At 34.1% G+C, this 17,612-nt stretch overlaps 1 protein-coding gene across 13 annotated transcripts in view; it reads right to left on the minus strand.

The window, feature by feature from the left end:
* ps (RNA-binding protein Nova-1-like protein passilla) overlaps positions 1–17,148 on the minus strand; it is a 90,993-nt gene extending 73,845 nt beyond the window's left edge. For 4 of the 13 annotated variants that reach the window (XM_070105791.1, XM_070105785.1, XM_070105782.1 and 1 more), the window contains exon 1: positions 5,782–7,023. The gene's annotated coding sequence lies outside the window, so the exon portion shown is untranslated. Of the gene's footprint in view, positions 1–5,781; positions 7,024–9,111; positions 9,230–17,114 lie in introns of those variants that run through there. The other 9 variants (XM_036370050.2, XM_070105796.1, XM_070105783.1 and 6 more) reach the window with 8 other exon arrangements.
* Between the last annotated feature and the right edge of the window lie 464 nt (positions 17,149–17,612).

Below are 17,612 nucleotides of genomic sequence, written 5' to 3' on the forward strand. Positions count from 1 at the left end.
AAAAATCAAGAAAATATCCGCTTCGTGGAACGCGCCGTCCATTGAAGCCGGTAAACGGCATTTGCTGAAGGTTCTGAAGGCTATCTCAGCCGTAAGGCTTGTAAAGGGAAAATTGGAGTAAGTTTCAAATTTGATTAGTCCTGAGTTTTTACACTTAACAGATACATTATTGGCATACAAAAATTAAGAGATCTCTGCCTCTACTCATAAAATATTACAGCTTTCCTGCTGACATCTACGAAGCTCTCTTGTCTGTATTTCTTCTTAAAGAAATAACAAATGACTATAACCGCATAAGTTCTTTTTTTCAGAGAATACGTTGCAACCAAAATCCTTTCAGCTCATAATTTTCTCAGACCGCATGTGATGGCATCTCTTGACATTTATTGCTGCTACGGGTTTAGCACGCGCGCATATATTTTCCACAGCAGCTGCAACAACATCAACAACAGCGACAGCATTGCACAGCATTTAAAGCCACGACAACAACAACGAACCAACGAAACCAAATGACAGCGTTGGGTTTCCATGCTGTCACGCAACGTCATCAATATATTATGCAACACATTGCAACGCACGGCACATATACAACAACAACAAATACACAGGGGTTCTCACATCTAGTGCAACACAATGTTGTGCAGCATTTAAAAGCGCTGCTTCCATGCGCACAACAACAGCAACAGGGCAACGCAGCGCTCGAAGCACTTGAAGCGTCCAACAATGCCGCACAAAAGCATGCAATAATACCAAAACACACACACACATATATATGTATATATATAAATGCATAAACTTGGTCAAGTGGAGAACCTTGTGACATTATTTCATTTCTACCGTCCGCTGTGCCTCCCCTCGAGCATAGCCCTACAAAACGCCTGCATTTTCTATAATTGTAACGGTGCTTTTTTTTATTACCATTTGCCTGCTGGCACCCTTTGCTTTTTCTTCCCATCTTTCATTTGGCTTCTCTACTTGGCCACTGCTATTCATCTGCTCGATTTGCATAGAAAAGGAATGTGAAAATTAAATTCAAAAGCAAACACACAAAAAACAAAGGCAGAATACGAAAAATAAAAATCGCTGAAGCACGCAAATCGTTGGCATTGCATTAACTGCAAACGTTCACATTTTTAATCTTATAGTCTCCCCTTTTCCCCTTGCACACACTCTTTCGTCTAACTAGCACACACTGCTGAAGACCTGCGAAATTCTTTTACCCAATTTGTAATAATACAGTCGATCTCAAAATTAGGGAACGCATCATCTTCGCATTTATTATTTAAAAAGTTGCTGACATTTCTAAAGAAAGTGATTTCGGAAAGTGGAAAATTCAAATTGTTCCATTATTTTATTTAAAATGTATTAGAACTTCATATGTTAAACACCATCAGAACAAATTAATCGTATACTAAATCTTCCCTAACCATGTTACCACATTCGAGCTAACCTAACCTAATTCATATTGAAAATTTATGTTCGTTCAGTTACCTGATCGGCTTTACCTAAGCTATAACACACTTCACAGGTGTATTTCTTAGAACATAAAAGCGCAAAAAGAAATTTATCTTGATTTGGGCGGATCAGTTTGTATGGCAGCTTTATGTTATAGTAGTACAATCTGATTAAGGCTACTATAGCCTTGCCTTTGCCAATAATTTTGTAAGCATAACTTGTCAAATAAAAAAGTTTTCCGTACCAGAACTTGGTTTTTGTTTCGGTCAGTTTATATAGCAACTATACGCTATAGTGGTCCGTTCTGAACTACTTTTTCGAAGACAATAAACCGTGCCAAATTTGGTAAAGATATCTCGTCTAAATAAAAAATTTTCCTTATAAGAACTTGATTTTGATGGATGAGTTTGTGGTGGCAATATTCTACTATATTGGTCTGATATTGGCAATTTCAACAACTGAGCAGCTTCTTGGAGAGAAAGGACATGTGCCAAATTTCAGATCGATATTTCAAAAACTGAGAGGCTAGTTCGCGTTTAAGCAGATAGACGGACATGGCTAAATCGACTTGTATTGTCGTGCTAATAATATATATACATACATATATACTCGATAAGGTATCTGTTTCCTTGTGGATGTTACAAAGTGTCGTGACAAACTTAAAACACTCTGTTCAGTGTATAAGGAGAGCTTCAAATTTAAATGGGAATGCAAGTGTTGTTATCAAACACGGTAGTATTAATCTTTTAAATTTCATATTTGTGATATTCGATTTAAACAATAAAGTTGGTACCAAAAATGGATTTTACTATAATTTTTTTTAATAATGAAGTAAATAGTTGAAAAAATCCGGCAAAACAATAAATATAAATAATTTCGAAAAAAGTAATGTATATATTAAATTTACTTAATTTCACAACAAAAAAATTAGAAACCGATTCTTATAAATAATAATAAGTCTGTGTTTCCAGTTGAAATTATCAAAAACCTCTATATATTTTGAGCAAAAATTTTTTTTTTGTCGTAAATTATTATGGTTAAATGCATGCAATTTAGGCAATACAACTTATGACAATTATGAACTCCTGATTCACTCAATTGCATATCAACTAAATTACCGCAAAAAATGTTCAAAACTACAGCGGCCACTTCTGGCAATTAAAGAAATTTCGTGTTAAGCACTTTACAAATTAAAGAAAGCCAAAGCACAAAGTTAAGGTCATCTTGAGTTAGTGCGACACCATTAACTGGGTCATGGTCAACATTAGTGCATTTTATTTTCATTTTTATTTATTTGTATTTTTTTTTTTTTTAATACCAAGGGAATCATATGAAAAGTGCACGAGTCAACGCATAACCATGGCAAATAATTAAAAGTTTGCTGTATGCCCGCGAGCATGAAAGTGCATACGACTACGCTTTATGCATATAAAGCAAGAACAATGCATGCCAATAAAGCAAAGCGAAACTATTTTACAATGTAATCAGCTAAGTTGAACCAACAAAACACCAGCGAATGCTAAACACAAAGCGCCGAGCAATGCAGCGTCGCTTACAATAACAAACTTGCGGGCTTCTAGCTTGTAGCTGCAAAAAAACGTAGTCATTGCGCAGTTACTGATACGCGCTGGCGAATATATGTGTGCCTGTGTGTGTGTATGCGTATGATTGCATGTAAGCAAATGCACTTGTTATCTGCTAAAGTTTGAAATTCATCTGCGAAAGTAGACAATAGTACCGCAAAATCGGCGAAAATATTCTCTAACGCTTTGTACTGTACAAGTTTTGTTGTGTTTGTGCTTTTCAAATTTCTTTACACACGTTTGTATATCCCAGAGCTACACCGCAAGTGCACGGAATTTCGCGAGCAATCGGAAAAAGTTGATTGTGCAATAGGTACATATGTACTTTTATGTAAATATATACATATATACATATGTGTATATATGTAAGTAAGCACATGTGTGTGCATTTGTAACTAAAATGACATTGCACGCAAATTAGCTTTTCACAGCTAACTCGCAGCGGGTCTCCAATAGAACTACATGTAAACTTGGCGAGCAACAGGCAGGCGGGTAGAGTGCACCCACATGGACAGGTCTTAAAAAGGGATTAGCATATACTAAGTATATATAGATATAATAGAATATTAGCTTAGTCAAGACTTGTGTAACATCTAAAATAGCAAATTCATACACGAACATTTATACATATGTACACACATATGTACACATATATGTACTAATGCTTGCCAGCAAGAAAATTTTAGCCTTCGAAAACTGATTTAAAAGCAAAAAAATATTTCAAAATACTATCGTAGACAAACGATCCTAATAACACTGTGAAAGAACAATTTACTAAAAATAGCATAGTGAAAAATCAAACAAGCACCTGGCTTAAGTCAAAGAGACTAGCACAGAATCTAATATAGAGAGCATAGATTTCCCACTTTAATGAGCCAACATCACACTCTTTTATATTAAACGCATCTAGATAAATGTTTTGAATTGGCGAATCGAAGGCGACTACAATTCGACTTAAACTCTCTCTTTTAAACGTATTTTTCGGCAATAATGTTCTGTGATAGAATTGCGGAGCAACTTATCACTGCGTTAGTGAAAACTGAAAGAGCCGTTATTTTATATTACTATGTAAGTCAAATATTTTAATTTGAATTCATTTTACAGTAAAGCTACTTTTCCTGTTGGATTATATAAAATATATGGCGTTTAAATTTATACAAACACATCCGTTTTACATGGATATATGCCATATAGGTATATACATGTTTGTATGTTTATAATATATAAATGTTTCTATATAAACACAAAGTCATTAAAACTAATAGCTACTATTGAGCTACTCCTAAGTACTACACCAGCTATATTGATTGCCTCCCTTTTTTTTGTATACACGCGAGTATATACATATGTCTGTAAATACTATTGCGCGTAGATATGTATACCCGTACTCGTGCACATATGTAAGGCCAAGTACACTTCATGCAGGTGGGTTGGCTAATGAAGATTCACAATCATGTAACAACTCACGCGTTTTGCAACACAAGCATTTGTTAACAAGTAAATAATTTTATACATTTTTAAGTACACTAGGTACATATGTTTGACACATAAGTAGGTATGCGTTTGACGTGTAGTATGTATGTTTTTTATATATCTACAGAAATGAAAAACTACTTTTTATTGTCCTAGAAGTAGTGATTATTGTTGTGTCTGACTTTACAACCCTAATAATGTACATATTTATATCCCATCTCTATTTTGCTGCCATAGGATAATTATATAAATATATTTCCTATTCTATAACTACTTCTTTGAACAGACTTAAGTTTCCTTGTTTCATTAAAATTTTAATAGAAATATTCTTTTTCTTCACATCTTCATTGTTTGCGCGTTTTTTGTAAATACTCACATTATATATAATGAAATAATTTTTAGCAGATTGAAGCTTTTAGTGAAGACTCTGTAGCAGAAACTTAGAGCAATATTTCGCAAAATAAAATTTCAAATATTCAAATGGGTCTAATTGTCAGCAAAGTTTTATTTAACGTCTGGATTGCTGGCCGGAAAAAGTTGCCTACATTTAGGGTGATATTACAAAAAATTAAATGCAATGCATAATAATTGGAAACGAAATAATATTCTTTAATTATTTTTCCCTTACACGAAGTGAGAAATAGCAGTACAATAGGCTAAAGAAGTTCACAAACATTTTTTATAAACTTGTTTTCTAAAGCTTTATATAGACATATGAAATAGGTATATTCATTTTGAAGTCTACAAAAATGTCAATGAAGAATACCTCTCTTTGTTTTATTTGCTTCCGTTACTCACAAGAAAATTGTCATACTAAAATTAGGTATAAAAGCAGATCCATTTATTATGCATTTATGCAAATTTATTAGACAAAAGGCGCGAAAATCTGTCATCCGACAATTTCATACAAATGTATATACTACACTTTGTCCACTGCCTTCAAACTATTCAATTAAGCAACAAATTTCTATTCATTTCAATTTAAACTATTTCGCTCAGAGATTACATGATTACATACATATACATATGGAAATATGTATATTCGTGACTATGCATATATATATACGAGTATATAGAGAATCAGCAGTTGTCTACTCGTCGCTGCATAATGAATTTAAATTAACTATAATAAAAATGCATATACATACAAACTTATAAATACAAGTGCACAAGTACATACTGCACATACACACACACATATACACAAATTTGTATGCATATGGGCATGTGTATGTATGCAAATGTTTATACAATATATAAATATATTCACCTTTGCTGTTAGTGTCTTTAAGACTTCTATATATAAAATGTTGTACGTATATATAGAATTGAAGGCATTTGTATACGAATATGTAATCTTGAATTGAATATTTCGCTTGCCGTTACACACACATACTTATTTACAAACGCGCTTATAAATCTTGTTTTGTTTGTTTTTTCCTTTATTTATTTGTTGTTCTAGCTGCGCTTTTTTGTAGATATCTATTGTTGCTGTTGTTGTTTGGTTGGTGTTTTTGCTGTGGTTTAGACAAACAATTTTTTATTGTACGGATGATTCAAAAAATGGCTGCAGTTGATAATTTTTTATTTCTTATTGTTGTAATTGTTGCCGTCGTTATGTCAGTTGTTAGTGGTTGACAAATAAACTTTTTATTTTCGTTTGTATTTTTTTTTTAATTTATTCTAGTTTTAAAATATTGTAATTCGTTGCAATTGATTGGCTGTGTGTTGCTGCTACTGCTGATTTCTAGTATTTATTATAAGTTTTTCAATTGTTGTTGCAATTACACTGACTTCAAGATATGACATTGAACTTTCATTTAAAGTTGTCGCAAACCTTTATTTAATTATGTAGAAAACAAAGTTATAAAATTTGTTTTTTGCTTTTGTTGCTTTTAATATTTTTGAGCACCTTTTTCTGGCTACATAGCACGCACGTTAGTCGTAAAAATATCCTTAAGCTTATGTATCTATGTGTTTAATGCGGCAAGCAGTGTCACGTGACAACTAAACTTTAAATCGCTGCACACTTTTTCTTTGCGTAATATAAACAAATTTCAAACTTTTCAAATTTTATTTTTTTTTCATAAATAATTTTTACAGACTTTTTCGTTAGTTTCCTTATATTATTGTAGCTCTATGCCTAAAAATCAGGGGCTCGCCAAATACCCGCACACAAACATCAATCTTCAATTAGTTTCACTTTCGTTAACGAATATTGTTTTTGCTGTTATGTAGCGCAGAGAACAGCTCTTATATTATTTTTTTATTTTATCTCATTCATTAATTTTTACTCAAAATTTATTTAATTTTTTGTGTTAATAAACTATTCTTATTTAAACTGATTTTTCACATTTGTTATAGAATTATAATTTCATCACTGCTGTCGCCGTTATCACCGTCGTTTGTCGCTCGTGGCTGTCACCGTTATGCCCGTTTCTATGCTCCGTACGGTTTTCAGAGCGCGTCTATCAGCCGTTTTTCCTTTCGTTTAACGAGAATTCATCTTCGTATTTGAACGTACGTAGAAACATTCATATACACACATAACAACCAGCAATGATTTTATTTTTGCACCGTTACGAAAAGTCGCTCGTGTGCCAAAGCAACGCGCTGCGATGGACAGCACACCAACACGCTCGATCGAGTTTCCTAGGTGCGCAAGCTTGCCCATATTCATACACAAACACACACACACACAGACGTGTGCAGAAGAAACCAAAGAACTGATTATATACATACTTATATATTATATATATACATATGTACATACATATATATGTACCTATGAACATATTTACAAGCATTTAGTTGAATCAACCTGTTCTCATACACAGCCACCTGCCAACACCCACACCTAACAGACACATTATTTCCCTCTGCGCCGCGCTTTTTCACCTTTTTCCTTCGCACGTTTTTCACATTTTCGCTTACTAATCTCGAAAAAATAAACAAAAGCAATTTATCCCTTGCAGAACTGCCCAGCAGAGCTTTTAAATTAAATCTTCACACATGTTCCCACAATCTAGCACACAATGTACATACACACACGTACTTACTTATATTTAAATTACTGTTTACAACTTTGTACATTAGCGAGTGCATTTGAAGACCCCCATATGCGTGTGTGTGTGTGTGCTGGTGCGTGTAAATATATAACGCAATTTGTGTTTGCCTACTTTGCATCGCTTGACTTTGTTGTTTTGCTGCTGTTTATTAGGGCAGTAGGTTCTTACATATACATGCATGAATGCATGTGTATATGTACGCAGGTGCAGCCGAAGCAACCCTAAACAACAGCAGCCCACTGCATCTCCCGTTACAATGCAGCACTCTCGCTCTCTTGCACATCGCCAGGCACCGAGTGCTCTTCGGTTCCGCATACGCCGTGTAGGCTGTGCACTGCACTCAGCCCTTGCCCTCGCTAGAAATCGCAATTGACGCTGCTTTCCTGAATTCTTACTTTTCGTTTGCATCTCCTTTGTGCGTTGTGTGTGCGACACCCTTTGAGAGATTAAACATCGTAGAAATTCTTGCATTGAAGCAACATAGTAAATGGTAAGAGTAGGAGCAAGAGCTGGCATTGTGCTTTATGTAAGAGTCAAAGCTTTGGCAGTCGGCGCCTTACAACTTAAGAGGGTCAAATATATTTTAGAGAAAAAAGTTTACAATGCGTTTGAAATGAGTGCAATTCCTCACGTGTTTATTCACTAGTGTGTCGTAATTAGGTTAGACCTTATTTCAGAACTAATTTTAAAATAAATCAATATTGAAATAAACAATATCGAATTTCGACAAAAAGTGATATATTTCTTTATGCTCAGAGTGAAAGAGGTGGATAGAGATTAAAGAAATTAATGGGAATACAGTCTGCGGTACTCACTGATCTTACGCTTGCTAAAGATATCGAAACAACATCCGTTCAAGTGTAGGGTAGCTAAATCTTAATCGGTGTCAATTGAACCGACGGATATTGATTACTCCAAGACTTTACAACAATAATCGCTTTTTTCTTCTGCTCTAGAACTTATTTACAGACCCAAAAAATGTTTCCACCTTCGGGATATTTAAAAATATTTGCTTCAGACCAAAAAGGCACATCAATAAAATGCTGATGCCACTTTTCGGGTTTATACTTCTGCAGAAATAGCAACCCAAGAACAACAATAACACTTGAAACTAATCGAACAACCGAAAATTGTATCCAGATGTCATTATCGCTTTAATCTCCAAAAGCCCGAAACAAAATTAATTGATTAATTAATATTGAAAAATATATCAAGCCACCTAGAAATCTGATGTTTAAATCAAGGCGAGCTTTTTGGACTATCAATACACTGCTCCAGCAATGTAACTGAATTAAGGAACCGGAAAATAACATCGGTTAAAGTGTGTTCTCAAGCGCACTCCTCTTACTCTCAAGCCTCTATAAGTATAACGCAATAAATCTGTCATTTTATGTAAGACTTTCGAACTTTTTTGACATTGAACTCGTGTTGTTTTCATTTATATTAAAATTAAACATTATAAACAGATACGTATGTGGAGAATAATCATAGTGTTTTTTATTACTAAAAAATTATTTATGTGCAATACATACATAAGTTTCCGCAAGCTATCAATGTAGATGATGCCAAGCGAGCACAAATGAAAAGCTTTCAAAACTGATTTGGTTGATATTGGTTGATGGTAGGCAAATGCGATTTGAGCTTGGAAATCTGGTGAAGATAGAAATGGTGAAGGTTATATAATGAGTAAGATGAATGCGTTCATGTTTACTATATATGTACATATGTATGTATGTATGTAAGTATGTGAATAAATTAACTTTAGACAATAATATAAGTGTATAAGTAAAAATGTTTACACATGTACATATGTGTTTATAAATGTTAATATACTCAAAAAAATTAATAAAAAATGGTTACTACAAAAAGTATGAGAGGAATAAATATTAGTAGGAGGAAACAAATTATAAAAGCGCATGTGGGCGCACATATGTAAGTACACATAACGTGGGCGCTTGACAAGTTTACTTCTTGCGACTCGGCACTAAATAATTGTATGAGTATGACCCTAATAAACTGGTCGATGAGATTAAGTTTTTCTTGAGATTTATGTTTAAGTAAATTACGATGTACTATTTGAATCAAGTGATCAAGTATCTTGTGATTGGTATAAAAGCAAATCGAAGATAGAAATATTAATACAATCTTAAGAAACCGTGTAAATTTGTTCATACTTTTTCGCTTTAAAAAGCTAGCCTCACTGAATTGAAAGAAAACTCGATTTGAGAACCACTTCTAAGCTATCCAGCTGAATTCTATTTTATGGGTTGATAATGCCAAACTATTTAAGTTATGTCTAGCTTGTTGCTTGTTCGATTCATACCTCTCCAAGTCTGGTGCATCAAAGACGACTCTAAATTAGAAACCCAGGGAACTTGTACTAGTACTTAGTAAATAAAAAGCTGGAATCTCTGTATTGAACAAGGTAAGCAGAGAATAGAGATCTCGAACTCAAGGTACTGTGGATATTTGTAAAATATGAAATAATATTTACGAATGTTCTTTACACCTTCAACATAAATACGACAAATGGATAGCGTTCCGTAAACGGGCATTGTCTTACCGTAGAATGAAAAGGCAAAGTCAGCTATATAAGAAAATATCAACACTTTGACTAAATACTAAAATGTGAGTACTAACAGAGCCAGTTCTAAATCTCCGAGAAACAAGCTGTAGTTTGTAATTGTGGAATTAAGATTGCTAAGTCATAACAACAAGCATTGAAAATGGTTATAGCTTGGACAAGAATCTCTGACTCTGACAAGAATTAGATTCACATGGATTACTAGTCAAAGTGCCCAAGCCCCTTTGTATTTTCTACTGGATATGTCGAAAAAATATTGACACATAGTTAGATAATATTAAGTTGCAAAAAATGTATTTATACGAATAGAGTTGCAGCAGCGGCAAAAAAAAATTAATTTGTCCAACAAACGGGCACAATTTTTTAAAAATATATTTTTTAATATTTTTTTTTTTAATTTGTTTTAATAACAAATAAGTTATAAAACTAATTAAAAAACAAAAATTTAAGTACTATGAGATTGTTTTTAAAACTATGCTAGTCAAAACTCTTTTGCAACTTTATTTCGGAGTAGAGCGCTGTTAAACTTTAATTAATTATATAAATAGATAAGCCATTTGCATTTTTATATAAGCAATTGTGTAGATATGTGTTTGAAGTTAATTAAATTTACTAAATGCTTGTGAAGTCGTCTGTTATTAGAAGTGTTATAAGCTATTTTCAACTATAATATATACAAATGTGTGTGTATTAGTTATTTTTGGAATAGCAAAATACCGATTTGACTAAGCAACCGAAAGGCTATTGAAAAATTAGACTTTAGCTGAAATTTATCCACTCATAAGCCATATGTACATATGTACTCTTAATAAGCACGAACAACGTCACATGCACATATACACACAAACATAAAAGTATATGAGTACCTAGGTATATTGCTACAAATTTGCCATATAATGGCCGGAGAACATATGACATAATTTAGGCAACAACAATAGGATTTTGTTACGCGCCTGAAAGATTATACACACGTATGAATACATTTGCAGTAATGTAAATGTGTGCAATTTCAGATATTGTTAGTTCAGAGCTTTGAGAGCTATAAATATGTACGTAAGTAAATATATAATAAGTAAGTGCGAAAAGATGCAAATGTCAAAAGAGAAGAAAATTAGAGAAAAGCGAGCGCGTTAGATTGGAAAATTCAACTCCCCCTCTGCCCTTCGCAAATAACTTAGAACTTGTGAAAACAAAGAGAAGAGGCCAATGAAAAGGCGCATCAGAGAGCGTATCAGTAATGGAAAGAGTTAATTGTGCTAAATATTGATTTCCAGCGTTGAAAGCTTTGTGTTCGTAAATGAGAGCATGAAAAACTCAAACAAAAATAAAAATTTTAAATTTTCATAAAAAAAAGCATTAAAAAAACCATAAACTTCACAGAGTGTGTTGAGGAGAGCCACTATCTAATATGCAGAGATTTGCTGAGAGCACACAATGCAAATATATAGTGTTTATATAAGTATATGTATGTGTGTGAGTCTGCTTGCGTATATCATATATATGTTTCTGAGAAAAAGCGCTCTTTTGACTGCACACATACACATACTTTTTTCTGGAAGATTACATATTTAAGTTATTATTGAAGGCTGTTTAATCAACTATAATTTTTCTAATCAGCAACTTTGAATGCTTTGAATGAATAAAAAGTATAAGTCCCAAGCAAATTCTTTCAAGCACAAGCATATTAGTTCACTTCTTCATAAGCTTCAATTGCCCACTCGACGCCTTACTAAATTGGACATATTGTGCGCTAAGCTCTATTCATCCTCACTTATACTCGGCGAGCAGTCAGTTCGGAAACGCAAAAGAGCAAAAAGCAGTCAAGGCAAGTTCGCTTGCATGCACGCTGCGGTCTGCGCTCGCCAACAGCTTTCAGAGACTGTCTAAATCCCTCTATGCATTTATGTATGCAATATAATTATATGCGTATGTGTTCGCTGCTACATGTGTGTATAATCTAGTATGCGCCAATATACATTTATATGTATGTACTTATGGATAATTGTGGACACAATGGGATACGAATATGTATATTGTTGCTATATTTGGCTGCTGCTGCAACCACCGAGCACCAAGTCGCTGCTTTGACACACTTTTCGATGACGTAGTTGCGCATCGCTGTTCGGTTTTACGCACGACGAGGCAGTGGGGGCAGGGTGAAGGCGATGCGTGTTCGACACTCCAGTACGTGCATACAAATGTACACACACATTTACATAAAAAAGTTTACACTTTTTGCTCCCACTGTTAGTGTTTATGGGCTTGTACTTTGTGATACGTATGTATGTTTGTGTTAGTATGGAAGTTGGCGCAATATCCAATGTATGTAAATATGTTTGGTATCGATAAATCAGACTATAAGAATCGATAGAAAAAAAATATTTAGTAAAGAATGACATTTTGTCATTCACTTAATATGAGTATCATAACTTACTAATATTTAAATCTAATACATATATTTAATTAATTTGTCAAATTCGTGTGCATAAAAAAAATATGTTTTTTCTTCTAAGTCCTTTTTGATTTTCAAACTTAATTTTATATTACATATTATTCTCTGTTTCTAGCTACAATATGTTTGAAGTTAAGCCAATCCCACCAAAAAGTGACCAAACCCTTCAAGTTCAACTTTAGATGAATTTGATATTCTTCACATGTTAGCTCAACAACTACTTAAGGAGTTATATTTAGGTATCCACTTGTGAATTTCGAAAGATCGAATCGCTTATATAGGGAACGTCTATTAATTTATTTATTTGAAAATATTCTTCGAAAATTTGAAGTTGCCGAGTTTCGAAGATAAGAGCGTATTTGTAATACTTTTTTTACTTAGTGTAATCGGCTTCCAAAACTTTAAACGCGTTTTTCTTGAAGCGCCGTTTTCGGAGTCTGTGAGAAAATTTTCCCCAAATCGTCTGGACCGAACAACTTGAAGTATTCACAAGACCTTCTTAGATATGTTTTACTGGTAACGATCGAAGGAATAGAATACGAATTTTAATATAATTTAGATTTTTAAAGCCACGCTGAAGTGTAAATTATAAAAAATATTTCTTTTTTTAGGAAGCCGCAGTTTTGTCAAAAATATAATTTTGACTAGTCCTTCGATCATTATCTGTATAGTGTAATAATTATTTTATTTTTGATTGAAGATACGTTTTAATCAGAAAAATCTTGCTCTCTGTCAGACACCTTTTTCAGAGGTCCTCCTGGAGATCGGCTACGGCATCAAAGGAATACAAAATGTTTCAAAATTAATCACCAATTAATAAAGTACATGAAAACCTATAAATCTTCATTATTTTTAGTTTTTTATTCAAAAAAATGTATTTTCAAAAAAAAAAAAAATAGCGACAAACGCGTTTTTTCTCTCTTGCAAGTGGATTTAACCCCTTAAGTCAGAATAAAAGTTGCTGATGGCCATCATGAAGAGGTGGTTAGAGGCACTATCCTAAAACTGCTTCTAGCCCTGTACCGAATAACATCTAACATGGATTTCTACTAACAGTCACCACTCGATAATCAATGGCAAACCTTCGAGTGAATTTATGCTTCTTCGAAAACTTATTAGCAGTTTGTAATTGGCTTAGAAATAAACAGAAATTGAAACCTCAAATCGAAAAAAGAACATAATATATGGTAAAAAAAAAATCCAAAATAAATTAATTTTTAATTTAGCAACTCAAGGTAATTTAATTTGAAAATCCATTTTTTATCTAGAAATCAAAAATTACCCTTCAACTGATTTAAGAAATCGAGTTTTGAATCAGAAATTAGCCTTCCAATGGTTAAAGCTGTTCTTATGTGCGTAATAAATATATATTTTTTTTTATATTAAAAAATCATAACTTGTCAAAAGCAGCGCATTTTCAAAACAAGGAAGTCCTAATCATTCGTGTCTTTCAACGAGGGTGAAAAGCTGTGTGAAAGCTTGCACTTGAAATTTTATTTTAATAAATGTTTGTATTATATGTAAGTATGCGCTTGCAAGTATATAATTCAATTTGCTTACATTACATGTGTACATCTACATATATTTTCAGCGCTTCGCGTGACATTTAACTATTGGAATTTTATTATTTACAAAGCGCTAACGCGCACGCGCCACACCAAAAGAGCGCCTATTGTCAAGCTGATTTCCATTGACCCAACTCGCAAGGACCATCCTAGCCAAGCCACATGATGTGTAGGCATGTGTACGTATATACATACAAGTGTATGTATTTTTGTGCATATATAAGTATCTATATGTACACCACATTTGTAATTTTTGCTTTAGTGGTGGCATAGCGGCATTTAGGAAGCGTTAGGCATATGTACTTGTATGCGCCCGAGTACCAATCTGTAGGCAGCCAAAGAAGCAAGCTTTGCCATCATTGAATTTTTCTGCACGCTTTAATATTAGAAATTGATTTCATGCTGCAGCTTTAAATCAATTAACGGTAAATTTCAATTTCTTGCGTCTGTTATTTACTGCTTGCTTTTATTTTATCAACAGAAGCGAGTTATGGCTAAAGATAGGCACTAAATGAGACACTTTATGTGCTTAATTACACATAGTGTATATTGTCGCCGATATTTTGCTGCTTCTGTGTAAACAAAGCCTAGATTTTTCATTTAATTATCTGTTTTCAAATTATTTTAATGTTTTACACGCTGCACACGAAGTGTGTAACACCCCAATAAAGTATATATACGAGTATATAAACGATCAACATGACGAACTGAGTCGATTTAGTAGTAATACCCGCCTGTCTGCCTGTATATACGCAAACTAGTCCCTCAGTTTTTGAGATATCAATCTGAAATTTTGCACACCTCTTTTTCTCTACAATAAGTTGCTTATTTGTCGAACCGCCGATACCGAATCATTATAACATAAAGCTGTCGTACAAACTGATCGATCAAAATCAAGTTCATGCTTGGAAAACTTTTTTGTAAAGATTTTTTTTCCTACTTTTCTAGATCTGGTTTTTTGATACTGATTCCCTGGACACCTTAGCTATTGCATCAACACACACGTCTCTTAGCAAGTATTTGCATTCCGTTTGTTTTGTTGTTTTTCTTGTCTTCACCAATAAAGTATTGCGCCAAATTTTGGGTCGTAACGTCTTCGATTTTTCAAAGTCCCATCGATATGCAAATGTGTAAACGCGCTTTGTCATAGATAAATATTTGTCAAAGTGTGTAGATTTGTGTATGTACATATGTATGTGTGTGCATGTGTATGCTTTTATGTAACCAACTTGTCGCTGCGCAAGTGATTTGTTCAGCAGCAACAAACATAGCAATATTGATAACGCAACAACAATTATCAAGCCACACACATACACATATTTATATTATATATCCACTAATGACTTGGCGGACAACAATCTTAAAGAGCAAAACTTCAATAACAACAATGCGTATGAATGTACATGTACGTATGCCTTGGCCAACACTATTTTTTTAACCAACCAATATTTGCATATGTGTGTGTGTCTATATATTTATATACACGCGTAATTATAAAATGTGCTTTCGTGGGCATATTTAAGCGATTGGCATTGAAACGAAAGTTTATGCTGCCATTCGTACCTGCAGAGGTATGTATTTGTATGTGTGTGTGAGTGTGTGCGTGAAGAATCGTATTTGTATATGTAGCACAGCGTGTTGGCGCTCTCTCACTCGCACTGTCCAACAACCGCAACCCACTCCCCACCGCCTTGCAGGCGAAGCGTGAGCCCTAGAGCGCCCAAGCGACTGGCTAGCGCTTCACTGCCCAGCCAGCAGCACTTCAATCGGCACTGAATATTTTTTCTTGAGTTTATAATTTCGAAGACACATACATACATACATACGCATGTGGTATGCATATGAGCGAACATTGTCTTGCGAATGGACCAACTGACTAACTGACTGGTCAAACGCTTGAAATGGCGCCCTTTTCCTACCACTGCGCACCTACAAGCCGCGCGACCTACAAGCAATCAACTGTTGTGCACTTAATTTAGCCCTAGCTAACGGCTTAGTCAGTCGAAGACACGCGTAAATCCCAACTGAGCGCCCAAACTGCTCTCGCCTCACACACACATACATATACAAGTATGTATATATAACGATGTAGCACAATTGAAGGCGTGCATGCGTGCTCTATACATACATATGTATATATATATGGGTGCATGCAAGAAATCATTCATTGATCGCTCAATCGACCAGCCAACCCTATGTACATATGTCTTGCTAAATAACAAACAGTAAATAAATTGGCTCAACGGCGTTCGCAGGCACACCAATTCAAATTGAGCGCAATTTCATAATAGAAAAATAAACAAATAGAATTTTAATATTGAGCTTGTAAAGTTTTCGTTATTATTCCTGATTACTGCATTCGCCATTGTTATCCTTTTGTTGTTATATCAATTTTCATAAATGTAAATATGTACGCTTAATTATTATATATTCTCCAATATTTCACAAATAATTGCAACGCAGCAGCTGTTTATCTTAAAAATTTCATTATGCCGCAGAAAAAGTACATAATTCGTTATCATTGCACTATTTAACACACATTTCTCCAAAAATATTCTTATTAGCATTCTGATTTGTATGTTTTAAAAATTTTTCTTTATTTTCAGCACTGCACTTTGTTTCTATTATTTCAAATTTTATTTTGTTTTTTAATATTTTATTTAGTTACTTTTATTTATAGTTAACCGTTAGCTCAAACGCAAATCGAATACTACCAATACAAATTATCGCCACGCAATATTTTTTTCGAAACAAATATATGTTTTGTATGGTAAATATTTTCCTACACACTGTATGTAAACTAGCTGTACGCATATGTATGTATATGTGTACACTCATACATATGCACGTTATAAGAAAATTGTGTATTCTAGTAATAATAAGAATAATAATACGATTTAAATAATATGGACTAGCAACCAGACAAAAACGTACGCTTACGAATGCGATTAAATCGAAAGTGATGGCGAGTCAGCGACGGAACGCCAAGCAGCCGCTTGCGAGTGTAATTCTACAAACTCAAAAGCACTGCGAACACATAGCAAAGCTTACGGTGTTCTCGCTCTTTAAACGCATGCAATCTCACGCTCGTGTTGCTCTTTCAAAGCTCAAGCAACAAAATAACCAACAAATAAGTTTGGTGCCAAGTTTTCTCCGACTTCTTACTATCCACAGATGCCCCCGTACCCACAGGAATATTCGCAGTATCCCGCTATTACATTATCGCCCAAAGCAATAATACAGAAGAGTGCTGGCGCTCAGCAGCCTCTATGTACACTCATACCATTTACTTCGTATGCTCAGCGAATTGTTTTGGCCATTGCACATGTGTGTGTGTGTGTGTAAACTTTAAAGTTTTCATAACCGGTCGTTGTAGAATATCTTGAAGAGCAGGGCAACCACTTCGCAACTGAAAATATGTGTCGACGATAC

The sequence above is a fragment of the Bactrocera oleae genome, chromosome 2 (assembly GCF_042242935.1).
Source record: "Bactrocera oleae isolate idBacOlea1 chromosome 2, idBacOlea1, whole genome shotgun sequence".
NCBI lineage: Eukaryota > Metazoa > Arthropoda > Insecta > Diptera > Tephritidae > Bactrocera > Bactrocera oleae.